This window comes from Porites lutea, chromosome 6 (assembly GCF_958299795.1).
Source record: "Porites lutea chromosome 6, jaPorLute2.1, whole genome shotgun sequence".
Taxonomy (NCBI): Eukaryota; Metazoa; Cnidaria; class Anthozoa; order Scleractinia; family Poritidae; genus Porites; species Porites lutea.
This window is the reverse complement of record NC_133206.1, coordinates 31,949,346-31,964,916: the sequence shown is the minus strand read 5'-3', so window position 1 is coordinate 31,964,916 and position 15,571 is coordinate 31,949,346. Positions and strand designations below refer to the sequence as shown.

Here is a 15,571-nt window from a genome sequence, read left to right as displayed (position 1 = left end):
AGGACTGTGCTGTTTGTCGAATGCTTGTTCAAGGAGCATGAGACGTACTTATGTTAACTTACGGTTGTGTTCAGTTCAGTTTCAGCCGTTGAACGTCGGTCGATAGACGTAGGCCTTCCCCACTGACCTCTACTGAACTACTTTTTGCGCGACACGGTTACAGGTTTTGGAAACCATGTAAGTCTTCCCTTCATCTCGTCCTTGGTCTTCCTCGGTTCCTTGTGTGTCCCCGGCGCGTCCTGAACGTAATGCTGATTGTCCAACGGTTGTCCGTTCTTCTCGCCAAATAACCAGCCCAGTTCCATTTGAGTTTGCTTATTATTTCCACGATATCTGTTACTTTGGTTTCTTCTCCATGTTCTCGGATCCAATAAGCTGTTTTACGATCTCGCCATGATTCTCACATACGCTCTCTGCATAGTTCTGAGTTTCAAGATTTGTTGTTTCGTAAGATTCCAGGTCACATATCCGTAGGTGACTGTTAGTAAGATGTACTGATCGTAAACCTAGCGTTTGAGAACGATTGCAATGTCTTTGAAGATAGTACTCGCTCGAGTATGCGTATATGTGAAGTAAACAATAAATATACACCAATGAAAATAGCCCGAGAAAACGTCCGACATTTGGCGACGCTATCACTGGTTTCCCCGCCAAATGACGTCTGAGAAACGAGCACAGAAAGTCCATACTGATGACGCGTAACTACCCAGATCTGGGTAGTGCTTCTCATTGGTTGAATCAAATTTCCCACGTGGCACGACCAATCAGAAGCACTACCCAGATCTGAGTAGTGACGCGTCATCAGTATGGAATTTCTGCGCCCATTTTTCAGAGGTCATTTGGCAGGGAAACCAGTGGTAGCGTCGCCAAATGTCGGTTGTTTTCTCTGACTATAATGAAGGAAAACATCTTTAATTTCAATTTTTTGAACTAATGTACAAAGTTCCAACTGTTAAATAATGGTTAGTGTCTAAGCATATACGTTTATTTTTGGAGGGCTTGGCAAGGAGCATCCCTGTTATACGATATAGCCAACTCGTGTACGTGTAATCTGCGAATAATTCAAGTTTTCTCAGTTTTTCCCAAAGCACTGCTATTACTCATGTACCCAACCAAGCTCACAGGCAAATAGCCAAGGGTATATTATACAGTGCACGTCCCTGGCAGGAGGTGTACATTCTAAAGTCAATCTTAATTTATGTCGCCAAAACTTATAACCTATTCTGGGTCAACTGACCTTAGAGTAAATTGAAAGATATTGCTAAAAACGAAGCAAGACTGAAATCTGGCAGAGTTGAGCTACCGCTTACATCTGAAATAAAAGCGGTCAGACGGAGGCCAGAAAAAACCTGCCCCATTGCAAAAAACCCCGAGGGGAAAAAATGCGGGCAGGAAATCTGGGTAGGAACCAAGGCTCAAGCTCCATAGTCCTTCCTACGGGACTTTTACTTAGTAAAAAGAAACGGCCGCCTAAAACGAAGGTTAGTTTTAAAGCATCCTATTTTCATCGAAATGTTTCCTGTAAAAGTGACTTAATCTTGATCTCATCTGCTAATATGGTTTTGAAGAGGACATAAATTCCTGCAGCATTTAACCAATCCTTCTGTTCCACATTCAGTGCCTTGTTCTTACAATCCAGTTTTATTTCACAGAACAACAATTCTGATAAGTTCCGCTTCTCTGTTAGATGCGACACTATATTGGGGCTCAAGGTTCTCTTTCCTTGTTTAGCTGTTAATTATGAGAAATAAAATTAAAATTGTCCATTAATTATCGGATGTTAAGAATGTAAATGGCCGTATATGAGTATCCAGTGTTAACCACAGTCATCTGTTGGTAGTTGGCATAGGTTATGTGGTACACGTTATGTTAACATGAATTATCAACAACAATACAATACGATTATCTAGGGCTAATTTGGACCCAAGGATTGAAATACGTCCCAGCGTGGGCTGGAATAGGCTTTTTAAAGGGCTCTTTTTGGTTGAAATTGAGTTCAAACGGCTCCATGAAAGGCTGAATCAGACTTTGGTCTGTAGGGCCGCTAAATTGAAACTTTGGTGTAATCTTTTCACCCCCTTCAACAGAATGTATCAAGCAACCCTCTCCAATTCTTGGTTTGCAACCACGTGACAAGGCGGCCATGTTGAGGGTCAATACAATAGAATTTTTCTTGAAGAATTTACATGAAAACAGAGTTAAGTTACCAGAGGAGAGAAATGCTTTTGTTCTTGACCTCCAATATGGCCGCCGTGACCTCATGTGCAAACCAGCAATGGCCTCTCTTCCAACAGAGACTGGAAAAAAGCCTCTCCCGGGCCTTTTGATAGACATTTTACTGAGTAAGGTTTTTCCGTTATTTTTCTTGGCGAAAGACTTGTAAACTTACTTCGGTTCAGTGTGGCCGATGTTTTATCCCTGATGTCCTTGTCCGGTTTACTAATCTTCCTCTTCCACTTTCTTACTCTTGTCGTTTTGCTTTGGCAGATCCTCATAAAACAAGGAAGCATTATAAATTCGCTTTTAAAACTCTGTAAACTGCCCCCTTAGTCTCAGATCTAAAATAGCAATTGGACACTAACCACTACAATTGATTTGGTTAGCTGTATTGGCAATAAAAAGGAGAATTCTAAGGTAAGAATAACAGTTTTATGGGTCCTGGCTGATATCGCATAATTCTTCCACAAGTTCAGTGCAAGGGAAAATTGTTTAGGCTGTTTACGGACGCTCCTCTTCCGCATTTTTTCCTAAGAGGGGGCTGTAAAGTGATGGCAATCTTATTGCTGAGATCACACAATTGCCTAGCTGCGTTAGCGGCTATCTGATCTTTGAATGGAAGAACTATGCTGATCGTGTTGCCATCGTCGGTTTTCTTTTCTGGCTTAGTTGCAATATTCTTAATAAACATATTAACGGTAGAATTTATGAGCTTATTTTTGTGAGCAAAAAATTGGAGCAAGATCTTAAGCCTAAAGAAATTAAGCCGAGTTTTGTAAGTCAGCAATGCGTTGTTTACAAATTTGCACGTGATCTGTGTGATGCAGATTATGTTGGCTACACAGCCCGACACCTTCATCAAAGCATTGCCGAACACAAGTATTCAGCTATCGGTAAACATTTATTAGAAGCGCACAGTGACTGCAAAAATCTTCTCAATGAGGGCCAATTTCGCGTTCTCAAGAAATGCCACGAGAAATTTGACTGTCTCGTTTACGAAATGCTATTCATCAAAGAACTGAGGCCTAGCCTCAACACTCAGAGTGACTCCATCAGTTCTAACCTCTTTGTTTGACTTGTAACATATTTTTATATGCTACTTTCCCTTTAATGAACTACTGTTTTTCTTGTATTTATAGAACATTGATATTGCATCTCTTTTCACTTGATAATGACATCCGGTAACGTCGAAAAGTCGTGTATTTTTTACCTTTTTTTAAAATTTATTAAATGTTTTTAAGAAAAGTTTTTTCGCAATTTTTTAAAGCTAAATGTTTTAAAAAGTCGCTTCTTCAAAATGACTAGATATTAAAAAGGAAAATTAAAAGAAATTCATAACGTGATATACTCACCACTGGAAGATACAGAAGTTGAAGCAAAAGCAGCAGTGTGTGATCAGTCAGGGTCCAGGATTCTAACCTCTACCCAATAATTTTAAGCTAGAATTATGCACATCTTTGCTTTGACCCTGAAAGACTGAATAAAAGTCAAAGCCTACAACGTCCAGTGTTGTGGACCATCTAAGACAAAAATACTAGAGATAAAAAGGAAAACGTTAGAAATCTAGGAAAGAGGAAAAAAAAGAATCATGATTAATAAAGTATACTTGGCGATCCCAAAGCGTGCTACCCTCACCTGTAGAGATGGAAGAAAGTAAGAAGTTAGCATAAGTTTCCAATATTGGTATCCCTACGTTTCTCTGTTCCCTGATTTATTGTGTTATAGGTTTGAGTGTCAGCGGTTTACCCAAAATACGTTTCAACGCCTATACATTCCGTCGAATTTCCACAAAAATCAGTTCCCAAACAAACCAGGATTCCCGTTGTCTGCGTTGATGATTTTAGATTGTAGTAGTGTGGACCGCCCTCTCTTTAAAAAAGAAAGCGGAAGAAATAATCATGATCTATAGAGTTTGCTTGGTAATCCCAAAGCGTGCTACCATCGCCTGTAAAGATAGGAAGAAACTAAGAAGTTAGCATAAGTTTCCAATTTGAAAAGTACCCGAGTTAGAGTGGTATCCCTACGTTTCTCTGTTCCCTGATTTTTTGTGTAATATCGGTTTGGAGTGTCAGCGGTTTACGCAAGATACGTCTCAACGCCTATACACCCCGTCGATTTTACACAAAAAATCAGTTCCCAAACAAACCAGGATTCCCGTTGCCCGCGTTAATAATTTTAGATTGGTATCCCTACGTTTCTCTGTTCCCTGATTTTTTGTGTAATATCGGTTTGGAGTGTTAGCGGTTTACGCAAGATACGTCTCAACGCCTATACACCCCGTCGATTTTACACAAAAAATCAGTTCCCAAACAAACCAGGATTCCCGTTGCCCGCGTTAATAATTTTAGATTGGTATCCCTACGTTTCTCTGTTCCCTGATTTTTTGTGTAATATCGGTTTGGAGTGTCAGCGGTTTACGCAAGATACGTCTCAACGCCTATACACCCCGTCGATTTTACACAAAAAATCAGTTCCCAAACAAACCAGGATTCCCGTTGCCCGCGTTAATAATTTTAGATTAGTATCCCTACGTTTCTCTGTTCCCTGATTTTTTGTGTAATATCGGTTTGGAGTGTCAGCGGTTTACGCAAGATACGTCTCAACGCCTATACACCCCGTCGATTTTACACAAAAAATCAGTTCCCAAACAAACCAGGATTCCCGTTGCCCGCGTTAATAATTTTATATTGGTATCCCTACGTTTCTCTGTTCCCTGATTTTTTGTGTAATATCGGTTTGGAGTGTTAGCGGTTTACGCAAGATACGTCTCAACGCCTATACACCCCGTCGATTTTACACAAAAAATCAGTTCCCAAACAAACCAGGATTCCCGTTGCCCGCGTTAATAATTTTAGATTGGTATCCCTACGTTTCTCTGTTCCCTGATTCTTTGTGTAATATCGGTTTGGAGTGTCAGCGGTTTACGCAAGATACGTCTCAACGCCTATACACCCCGTCGATTTTACACAAAAAATCAGTTCACAGACAAACCAGGATTCCCGTTGCCTGCGTTAATAATTTTGGATTGGGGTAAAAAATGTTGATGTGCTCTGTAATGGAACAGAAAAGGAGAAGACACTAAAGGTGAAAATGGCGGAAATCTAGGAAGGGGAAGACTTGCAAACTCAAAGCACTCACTTGTCGATGCCGAGAACGAAATTCACTCCCGCTAAGAATGTACCTCCGAACATGCAGCAGCTTATACATCAATTCCGCCGCAGTTAGGCAGCGACAGGAACTCTAAAAGAAAGGATAACAAAACGTTAAAATATAGATTGTAGTATTCTTTTTGATTATGGTTGGGCACATACATAAAGTAGCGATAACGCTGCTTGGGGTTTATAGGATTTTTCGTAGCGCCAGAGACAATTGTTTGTTTCATCATTTGCTACACAGTGCTATGGCAGATAATAGATTATGAGATATGAACGTTTACCCCTTTAAGCCCTAAGAGTGATCAGTATGAAATTTCTGTTTGTAACTGATATCAGTGCTTTGTAAAACAGAGTGGTCATGAGAATTACGCACATGATCACCAAAAAGATAAATTTGCTTGACATTTTATCAACTTCTGCGCACTACATCTATAGGAAATGAATAGGGGCAACAAATGAGAATTCAAATTTTGATCTTACGGTTTGAAGGGTTAAACGTTCTTCCCTCTACCCGGTCCGCCACACAATATTGCCCACGACTTGTTCTATGCAGAGTTCACAGCATTAATCAGTAGAACAACAGCAGATCTAACTTGAAGGTCGTACGTGGATGCGAATCATACCGAGTTGCCTCGTTTGGTCCCCAAATTTCCCTTATTTAGACTAACGCTCATTAGGGTTTTATGGGTTAAACCTACCAGAAGTTGGAAAGTTAGTAGTTCCTTCTGTCCCTGTCAAACTTTCTCATATGGACATGTTGAAATCTGATGCACCGTTCAACTGGACATGTAGCATCATTCCCACCATTTTATTCCTACAAAAAAGACAAAGATGTAAAACATGAACATTATTCTGGAGAAATAATGTTTACAAAAAATGAATTTATCTGAATCAGTAGCCAATGAGCACTCTGAAGGGAGACATTTGTAGTAGTTGTATATTTGTAGTTTGCATTTGCAGTAGCTGTATTTGTATTTCTGTCCTGTAAGAAGGTTGATTTGCTGCAGAAATTTTAAAATTCTTTTTTTCATCTATGGCCTCCCTTTGCTAAATGTAGTGAGTAGTTCCAGGAAATATCCATAATCCCCACAAAGTGCAACGGAAATTCCGGGGGGAGGGAGTCCAAAACGAGGCAATTTCTGAGGGAGTTAAGGGTTGCTTACAGAGTTTTTTTCCAGGGGAAAATATAAATATTAAAATATAAATTTCAAATGTCAGCTTCTCTGTTGAGCAAGCTATCAACTGTTTCACTGTTACCGGTCGTCAAAACAAGTACTTTTGTTTGTGTTAACCATCTTTTATCTACAGTGGGCTAAATGCTTTTCTTCATGGCTTACGTCATAGTTTTCCTTACAGTGTAATACAATTGTCATCAGCTTGTGAGCAAACTTCCGGCTATCTAGCTGTTGCTTTATTACACATTTGATCCATCATATTAAATTTGATCGTGTTCTAAGCTTTGTTGTAACATGTTCTAACTAAATTGAAGTAATCAAAGTTCACGTGGTGTTTAGTTTGAATGTAGCTGGTTGTTTTGCAGATGACATTACTCCTGTAGTCGGTAGGGTGAGGCATCACCTCCATTGTTAATTAATTAGCTAACGGTGTCCTAGAGGTTATCAGATGCCATACAGCAAGAAATTGCCAAAAATATTATCAACAACATTCGTTCCCTTCAAGGTAAGGTATGGATATTATTTTTCTGGAAGTACACAATATAAGATGTCTTCAGTATTTTACAGACAGCTTCAGTGTGGTGCCTTAAGTGATGGCTTTTTACAAGGTTTCCCCAGATATCTCTTGCTTTTCCTTTTATCTCAGCACAGAGATACAAAATTTTCTCTTCAAATATCACTACCGCATGAAACATTAATTTTTCAACACCAGAAGAGAAATTTCGTATCTCCAAGTGGTCATGTAATGTTCGATTTATTACATGTAAACACCACTGAAATGCCAAACCACAAACATTTTTTATGGTGTGAAAGGCATGTTTTATAATGTAACCATAGCAACCATGATATTTTCACTTATGAAAATAACAGTCACATTATTTGGTTGACAAGACATGCAAAAAATTCAAATTCTATGACTGATGTTTCTCGTAATTTTTCTCAAGCTTGTTCATCCTCATTTGGTGATTGTCACCTAAAAATACCCGTAATTGGCCTATTTCAATGGATCCTGTACAGTAAATAGTTTTACTGGAGTTTTTAGTAGTAGCAGTCATAGCAGTTGCAAGCCAAGTCGCAAGCAGTCATCGCATTTAAACAACACGCAAAGTCTTGCAGATACTGATGATAATAGACGTAGTAGGTGGTCAGCCTAAGGACAGCCTTGGAAAATTAATGTGTATCTGGCAAGCTCTTTCTGCAGTCACCTTTCGAGCCTCGTAGTAAAAAAAGCAAGAGACAATCAGGGTTGTCATTAAGAGCCGGGGGCCGGGGATTTTCCCCGGCTACTAAGAGAGTGACCCCTGGCTACTTTTATTGGAAAATAGAAGAAAAATAGAACCAAAAGAAATCCCTAGCCGTTTGATTCCCTGCCTACTTGTTGTATTTACCCGGCAACTTGAAATCTTAGTGACAACCCTGACAATGAAGGTATGGGACTTAATTATTTGCTTGCTTGCTTTTTGAAATTAGTTGATTTTTGTTATTTCTTTATATTATATAGGTGCAATTTCGTATAATCTGTTCCTTATATGAAAATGACGCACACAATATTGTTTAATGACCAGCTTTTGTACTCACTGGCAATTCACGTTGGAATGTGATGCACTTTTCCAAAACAAAATTAATGATAGTTATCTGAATCAAGAATGCTCTGTACTAGGCAACAGCAGTACTTTTAAATGTACTTGCCTTTTTGCTGATTTTTGTTGTCTTTTCAGTTACCACAGCCCGACCAAAAAACTGCAGCATCACTTGTTTAACAACTTTCAGTCTTTATAGTGAGGAAAACTCCAGCGGTTGAGATGTGCTTTTCCCATTATTTCAGGTATTTGAAAATTTGTTTGGGAGAAACACAGATGAAACTTCGGCATCCTGCACGTAAAATCAACAGAAGACATGATTCGAACTCTCTTTCAATTAAGAATTTGTAGCAGTGTCCAGTTTGGTGCGTGCCTTCTCCATTGTTCTTCACATTAGCATTTAGCGGTTTTCATTAGCATATAAGAAACGAGTTATATGAATTCTCTCTATTTAAAGAAAATCAGTGGCCCAAAAAGGGATCCAAAAGAGGATCCAGTTATGTCTACACCCATGTAGGATGTGTTACCTACCTCTTCATGATTAATCCACACTTTTAGTTCAGGTTTGCATGCCGCTGGCCTCTGAGGATTACATGCGTCATGTTCAATTTGCCATGCACAGACATTTTTCTGGAAAATTAAGTGTGTTTTTTACTATCAGCTTATCACTTCTATTTAGTGTTAGGTTACAATTACTGCCTAAAATAAAATATTTAATACTAACTTCAAAAAGAAACTAAAACTTCACTTTTTAAGCTTAAATTGAACTAGCGCAGGATTCTCATAGCTTATTGTTAGTTTATTTGTCACTACTTATGGACTGTTATAGGACTGTTATAGGACTGCGTGCATGTAAACATATTTAATTTCAGTTTTGTATCTTGTTTTAGTTTTGTAGTTTGGCCTACAGTCTTCATTTCTATTTAAAATAATTTCTGTCATTCTGACCACAGGCCGCATAAGCCTCCGGCTTTGGCTTTACTGCGTTTGTACTATATGAGCGATGGAATAATAAAGTTAAAGTTAAAGTTAAGTTAAGGCAACCCAGGTTTCTGCATCAGATTTATTCTGTTTATCCAGAGAATTACTGTAGATGACTGACTGAAGACTCTTGCCTTCGGCTCTCATATTAGCCCCTTTGGGGTTGAAAAAACCTCCCAATTTTCCCTCAGAAGGGGTTGGAATGTCTCTTACTTTAACCTCACCTGCTCAAACGGCCCAGGTAGTTGTCACTCTGCAGCTACACTGGACACTGAACTCACGTGAGGTACCTGAAAAACAAGTAAAAAATACAGACATTGAAAAACTGTCTCGTTTCTCAATTCCACAAGAAACATCAAAGTTTTTAAACCCCTTTACGGTTCACTAAGCACCTTTTCAATAGTGCGTTTCCCTTTTAAAGGATGGACTTGAATCCGTACAAAATCCGAAACCTTTCAGCGAACATCGACTTCGATCGACTCCGCCATGTTTGCTTTTGGTTTCCAGTTCGGCTAGTAAGCCGCCAAAAAACGTCGGTTACTCGAGCAAGATTTTCCCTACAAAAAGTCATCTTGTCTTTTGACTTTTGCAAAAGGACTTTATGAAGTCCTCCATGGACAACCGGACTGAAAAGTGGACACGCAACGAAGGCTACTTGTGCTTGTTACTTCTGCATTAAACGGTTTACTGTCGGTATTGACCGGGAGTGAAGACTCAGGGGTGAATGCATTGAAACAACACCGACAATATAAATATTAAAGGTTACCGGACATGTTCTCTTCGTTCCGTGGAAACGTTTCGTCTGACATGACAAGTTACAGTTGCAAATGGAGCCATGCCACGTGCGTTTTCAGCTCGAAACCGAAGCGACAAGGAACCGTACGTTGTGTAAACTTCATGAGGTGTCCTTAGGGGTTGTGGCCCACAGGATTTTAATTGCTGGACACGGGCACACCAATCACAAACAAGCATTACGCGTGCAACACTCAAAATCACACCAACAGTATTTTCTTTGGAAAAATCCCAAATTTTCGCCTTTTTTAACTTGTTGTTTTTATAGTCTGGAAAGGCTTTTGTTTCTTTCTAGACATTCTCAGACACATTTTTCTTGTCTTTTTTGCCTATGTTAAAAAGATGCATGGAAAAATTGCCAATTTTTGACCAAAACCAGTGACAACCCCTTTGGAAAAATCCCAAATTTTTGACTTTTTTAACTTTTTAACTTGTTGTTTTTATAGTCTGGAAAGGCTTTTTTTCTTTCTAGAATACTCTCAAACACACTTTGCTCGGCTACTTTGCCTATATTTCAGTAAAATATGGAAAAATTGCCAATTTTTAACCAAAGCCATGGACTAACCCCTTTGGAAAAATCGCAAATTTTCCACTTTTTTAATTTGTTGTTTTTATAGTCTGGAAAGGCTTTTTTTCTTCCTAGAATATTCTCAAACACATTTTTACTGGCCTATTTCGCCTATGATAAAAAGATGGAATTTTTAACCAAAACCTTTGGAAGACCTTGGTAATGAATCTTTTCTACGGCATGGTACCACTGGCCTTATTAATCCTAGCCCAGGCGGTTTTTTTTCTTTTAACGCGCGACCCGATGAGGAGGGGCAGGCAACCTCTTCCTTGGAATCACTTTTTTACAGTTCAAATCGATTGCACAGCAAAATACGCCTTGCAGGCTATATTAATCCTTTCCTTTAAAACGTTTTCAAAAATCACGTAAGCAGCAGGCCAACGAGGTGTAAGGTTGGCTTTAGGTGCATTTTTTGAACCCTCTTTTATCCGTTCATTTCAAACCAGTTTCTTGTAATGACTATTTTGGCCTCTTATATGGTACATTTCTAAAATTCACGTACAGTATAAAGGATTACAGAGGTGACCTACCAACCCTTTTGCCCCAACCTGCCAGGTCGCTAATTGTAATTGTTGCACATGAGAATTCATTTCTCGGGCTTGGCAAAGCATAAGTTTTAAAGCAAAATTTGATTCCTGTTTTTCAAGTTTGTTGCTTAAAAAAGGGAAATCGCATGTGCAAACATTGAGATTAGGAACCTGGTGGGGTGGCCTGTGATACCTGGTCTCTAATCCCTTATGCTGTCAACTTAGAATGTCCCATATAAGGCCAAAATAGTTAGGGACTGTGCAATAATTATCAGGAGGGGGGGCTAAAACCAGACGGGGGGGCATTACGTAAAATTGCTGCCAGGATAGGGGGGCTCAAAGTAAAATCACTCATTTGACGGAGGAGGGGGCCTTAAGTTTTATTCGAAATGTAAATAAAATTAAACGCAATAAAAGATTCTCAATACAGGCATCATGATAGACTGAAACAAATATCAACACGAACAGCTGTTAAACGATTATTGAAAATATTCCATCAAAATGAAAAGCAAATTCACAACTGATCAATTTTAACCCGTCTTCTAATTAACTGAGCTGATCCTATGTAAAGCAAAAATCATGAACTTGTTTTTCAGCTTTCCCCATAAAACAATGGGAATCAAACAGATCTCGTAGACAAGCTTTGTCGGTTTTTGATGTGACAAAAAGTAATGTTTCTTCATCGACTGAATCGATTTGCAGAATTCCATATATATGTGGCTCATAACAAAGTTCAACAGGCTCTCCTCCCAAGGATCTAAATATAATGCAAGCTCTTTTTCGTCTGTTATTTGAAGCGTTCAATCTCCTGTTCTTTGATTTTTTTCTCTGCTCCTTTCTCTTTCTGGCTTCAGAAATTTTAGATTTTGAGCCAATGTGGTAAGCACCCCGGTACTTAGCAAATGCTTTGTCTAAATCTTCAATCAAGCGATCAACATCCTTCTGGATACTAGATGTTACATAATAACGTTTATCATTATTGAAGCTGTGATGGCAGCTCAGTCCAGTTTTGAGTTTACCAGTGTGGTGGGAGGGGGGGGGGGGGGTGCGACGCTATTTTCAACATAACAGAGGGGGGGCTAGAACTAATTTTTTTTGTTATGGAGGGGGGGTACTGTCTAAGTTTTTGCTAGATAACTCTAGTTTTTCAGCCCCCCCCCCTCCTGATAATTATTGAACAGTCCCTAACACCCTCCTCGATCTCCATAATTCTTCATATGATACTCAGCCTCATTCATTAATTGTTAATTAATGCGCGAGGAAAACGGGAAATTCTGGTTGGAAAATCAAACGGTTCGCGACATTCCGTTTCGAGCGATTTTTGGAGACGGTTTGGGAAGCTTCAGAAAATGAACTGCATGTGATTTGAAGTTATGCAATTTTTCTACTCGTTTAGTCTGTTCAGCTGATTTGGATATACTTTGTAGCGGGTCGTTCTCCCACCACATCTAATTTTGTAGATTTATGTTTATGCACCGAAGATTTGTTCCAATCGGCGCGAGGGGGGCACGGGTTTGTGTAAATCTGTCTGTGTTATCCGCCTCGGCCTAAAGCCTCGACGGATAACATACTCAGCCTCATTCATTAACTGTTAAATAACGACGTTAGATTATGTAAATTATGGGGCGGTTAACGGCTTGTTAAATAAATGTATCAGGCGTTATTTTTTTCCCTCTCGAGCCAAAGAAGCAAAGAAGCAAAAAATAAAAAATAAAATTACGCCCGATCTCAGGTTATGTGGTGTCAAAATGGTGAGCATCCGTTCCTCCTTCCCATCACCCCTCGCGCACTCTTCGGTCACGCTTCTCGCTTTTTCCGCGTGCGATCCCAACTGAGAAATCTGCTTCTTCGGCTTTTATACCGCATGGTTATGCGTTTTGATGCTTAAAATCAAGTTCATGATGTAGAGTGGATGAAAGCTATTGGTAAGTTTGATAAGTATTATAAGTAGACTAACTGCTGAATACCCCGCCACTCTGTACCACCATTGTTTTCGTTGGTCGGCGTTCTTTGAAGAACGAAGCATAACACAATAGATCCGGAACATGAAAAAATAAAAATAATTTTCATGAAAAAAATAAATAATAATAATAGTAATAAAATAACTTTTGTAAAAATTAATAATAACGTAAAATAACAAAAAAAATAACGAAAAATAATGAAATAATCAAGAAAAAGAAACTGGTATCCTCTCTGAGTATGAGAAAACAATATTTTGTCGCAACAAATTTAAATTTTTTGGGCGAGTGAGGGTTCATGCAAATGACAGTAATGACTGAAGGCTTGCTTCTAAATTTAAAATATATTAAAATGGGTCGCAAGGAGGGGGTTTTCAAGCTTTCCCCACACAGCCACCTCTTGTAATTGTTTGCCATAAGTTAATCATTTGGCAGTTAACCATTTGCGTTTCTGCAATGGTCTGAAATGTCGGTGCAGTATTTCATGTCCAGCCAAGTCGGTAAGTGGCTCATTTCAAGCCGACATATAGTCAGTCCTTATATATATATATTAACCGACATTTGCTTACTTGGGGTGCTTTGCTTCACTTGAGGTTGACATGAATTACTTACAGACTAGGCGGCTCTGTGAACTTAAGAAGAGTATAGGGGCTCCTGTCTTTGGATTTTAGTGGACAATACTCACATTCGTAGTAGTTTCTATACTGTTTACCGTCAGCATGATATTTCAGACGTCTCCTCGCATCGCAAGAGGAGTTTGCGGGGAGATGGCTAAAATTCAGGCTAACTGATAACAGTTAGAAACTATCGCTGCGCTACCACTGCCACTGCAACGTGAATCTTTAATTTAATTATCCAAGTCCAAAGCGACGAGCCCCTAAGCTCTTCTTACGGTCGCAAAGCCGTAAATGGATAACCGTTAAACCGCATGGCAAACATTTACAAGAGGTGGCTGTGTGTGGAAAGCTTGAAAACCCGCTCCTTGCGACCCATTTTAATATATTTTGTATTTAGAAGCAAGCCTTCACTCATTACTGTCATTTGAATGGACCCTCACTCGCCCAAAAAATTCATTGCAACAAAATATTGTTTTTTCATACTCGGAGATGATACCAGTTTCTTTTTCTTTCTTTCATTGTTTGTTTCTTTATTTTTCGTTTTTATGTTATGTTACGTGATTAATTTTTGTTGTTATAAATTTTTGTAAAAATTGTTTCCTATCTATTGTTCTTTTTATTATTATTATTTATTATTATTATTATTTAATTAATTAATTAATTATTTCATTAAAAAAAAATTTTTTTTCATGTTCCAGGATGTTTCGGGATGTTCCGGAATGTTCCGGGATGTTCCATGTTCCGGGTTTTATCGACGCCCTCGAGAAAATGAACTTGGCAAATTATCTATCAATTTACAAATAACAATGAACATTTTCAAGTTTTGGATTCACCTTGAAAATCAACCCCCTGACGGCATCGCTAAACTCTGCTGAAACATATCGGATAAAGTGGCCGAAGAAAATAAATCAGGTCTAATAAATAAAATAAATCTTTTGTGTACACAACTTCATATTAATAAACAATCAGTTAACTTTAAAAACCCTTCTACTTTCCTATCCAAAGCTGAAAATAATTTGTCAAAACATCTAAAAAACCACCAGCTAGATTTGATAAGAACAATTAAAAGATTAAAATTCTACTCCATCTTTAAATATGAAACAAATTACTCTGAATTCATCAATCATATCTGGAATCCAGAACATGGGCCTGTAGCTTCCAAATTTAGGATAGGAAATCATAATATAAAAATAGAAACTGGAAGATTTACAATTCCCAAGACCTTAGAATCTGTGATCACTGCAACCTAAATTTGGTTGAAAATGAAATGCACATATTATTTCACCGTGATCTATATAATGATTTGAGAAAGACTCTTTTTATTAAAATCAACGACTGAAATACATTATTTACAATTTACAATATCCATGATAGAGTCTGTTTTCTTTTTAACAATACTGATTCACATATCAGCAGGCTAACTGCTAATTTGGTCTCTCAAGTACTTGAAAGACGAAAGAAACATAATTAATTCTATCATTCCATTATATCTTCAATTCCTTAAATTTAGCTCTTTATTGTTATTTTAATTGGTAACACCTGCTGAAAATGGTAATATTGAATAAACTTGTTGTTGTTGTTGTTGTTGTTATTAAGCTAAATACGTAATGGCGACTGCATATTCTGTACATTGGTTTTATACGGTATCAGACCTTTCAACCCCTAAACTGTGCAAATCTGGAGAGTCTGCAGTGTTTGAATAAAATTAAAAGGTCCCAAAAACCTGGAGACTGGCACCTCAGATCTGAAGATTTCCAAAATTTATGTCAAAATGATAATAAAACCAAAAAGGCACAATATTTTTGTCATGGTATTCTTTGCCTTATTAGTTGTCTTTGTTGAACTCTCTTGTTGCTCTTTTGGCAGCAATGAAAAGATTCTGTCTTACTATCCACAGGTCGATAGGACGGCGAGTAACCAAATGTATCACTATGCTATAAGGCTTCCCCCCAGACTTAAGCGAACCTATATTTTATGGGAATAAAGACGGTTTTTTCTAAA

The 15,571-nt window shown here is 38.3% G+C and overlaps 2 long non-coding RNA genes across 3 annotated transcripts in view; both read right to left on the bottom strand.

Annotated features, from left to right (window-relative positions):
* Positions 1-896: 896 nt before the first annotated feature.
* On the bottom strand, positions 897-2,494 carry LOC140941011 (uncharacterized). Its single transcript, XR_012166413.1, has 2 exons — positions 2,390-2,494; positions 897-1,731 (listed from the first exon to the last, which is right to left on the bottom strand). It is a non-coding gene; the product is annotated as an uncharacterized lncRNA (long non-coding RNA).
* A 2,526-nt stretch (positions 2,495-5,020) lies between these two features.
* LOC140941009 (uncharacterized) overlaps positions 5,021-15,571 on the bottom strand; it is a 141,204-nt gene continuing 130,653 nt past the window's right edge. The window contains exons 1-5 of one of the 2 annotated variants that reach the window (XR_012166409.1): positions 9,501-9,595; positions 9,333-9,398; positions 8,659-8,757; positions 6,071-6,186; positions 5,022-5,457 (exon numbers count right to left, since the gene is read on the bottom strand). This is a non-coding gene — a long non-coding RNA (uncharacterized lncRNA). Of the gene's footprint in view, positions 5,458-6,070; positions 6,187-8,658; positions 8,758-9,332; positions 9,399-9,500; positions 9,596-15,571 lie in introns of those variants that run through there. The other variant, XR_012166410.1, reaches the window with a different exon arrangement.